We start from the raw sequence: 1,656 nt of genomic DNA on the forward strand, positions 1-1,656 counted from the left end.
ACTTAAGAACAGTACTTGAGTAAATGCACTTAGTTACATTCCACCACTGGAGTTCATATTAATACCGCCCATGTGTTATGTGAAGACAAGTATGTTGACATGGAAATATTTGCTAATGAATGCATGAATTAGCTTAATTACCTCATTAGCATAATGTTAGGTTATGTTTACTATATCATGGTGATTATGGCGGGACATCATGCAGCTCAAGTGCCTCTTGTTATAGTAAACTATATCCTGTGTTTTCAATTTGAATATCTTGTTGCTCGTCCAGTTAGTGGTTCTTTGGCTCCGCCCATTGAGGTTTAACTCAACCAAACGTTCAGAGTTAAAGGGGAATTCCGCCCATTTTTAGAATTTACACATGTTCTTCCTGTGCCCCGTAACATTTCAGTCAATACTGGTGAACCTGCACCACTGTTTCCTAAAGCTAGGAAACTGATGAGGATGTGCTGGACTGACTTTGTTGACCCATAAGGTTTTTGTGGTGAGTTCTTGCACCTAAATGAGGTTTAAATTTTGGTTCACACCTGTAGGTAATGCTAGAATACAAACTTAATTTTGCTGTGACAACTCAACTCAGCATCTTATGTCTCCACAGTCAGCGCCCCATTCATTGTCAGTGGAGCAGCCGCTGATTTTACATCACAAATTCTCAGATTTCTAGCTTTAGGAACCCACTGAGCAATTTATGTTGATTAGTCATTTAAAAGACGACAAATGGTTATAGACTACGAGGCTCAAGTGAGGCTATAGGGTTTAAAAGTGAAAGTTTAGTATGTCTACCTGTTTGACTACATCATCTGGGGTAAATGACAAAAATAAAGCATTATGGACTTCTCTGGTGCATATTTTTGATATTTACAGCTGTTTATGCATTGTTTAATTATGTAATAATGTGTTTACTGATTCGTCTAAAACTGGGCTATACTTAGCCAAAAGGATCCTGTGATATATGAGAGCTAAAGCTAGAGGCCACACTGAAATCACGTCTAGTGCCCAGTGGGAAAGAGTGGTGCAGATTCAGAAGTATGGACTGAACTGTTCCGAGGCGCAGAAATAACACAAGTGAATTCTTAAAAATGGTTGGCATTCCCCTTTAAAGCGTCAATCTGCTTTAATTGCCGTTATTCCACGCTGGCACAATGCGCAATTACGCACGGCAATGACATCTATATGATGTTTTATCAGCAATCTGATGTCCCGCTGAAATTAGTCATTCCCTCTGTGGGACAGGTGTGTGTGTATGTGTGTGTGTTTGCATCTATTTGTCTTCCAGTGTCTGAATTCACACAGACTTTGGTCCAACAGTGAGAAGGTTATATGGGCTGCGGTTGACCTGCTCTGTGTGTCAGCGCGGGTTGTACATTAACGACCTGACGTGGAAAGGGGACAGGTGAGCGAGTCAGGTAAGAGGAAGAAAGCAGATGTGAATGTAAAAGAGTAAATGATTCAGTGGAGAAAACCTGGAAATACAAACAAGTCAAACCAGCCGTTTAGTGACGCTTTGGTGGAGCTGACTTTACTTCTGGACTCACAACAAAATGTAAAGGAAAGTTCTTGGGGACGAGTGAGTGAACCGTAACTAAACACGCCTCGGACTCGGACTTGGAAAAGTGAAGGAAACCGTGTAAACCTTGGGAATAGGAGCAGAAA

Source organism: Centroberyx affinis, unplaced genomic scaffold (assembly GCF_046629955.1).
Source record: "Centroberyx affinis isolate AG114_WGS23_722 - 3 ecotype Tasmania unplaced genomic scaffold, CSIRO-AGI_Caff_v1 ptg001636l_1, whole genome shotgun sequence".
Classification (NCBI taxonomy): Eukaryota; Metazoa; Chordata; class Actinopteri; order Beryciformes; family Berycidae; genus Centroberyx; species Centroberyx affinis.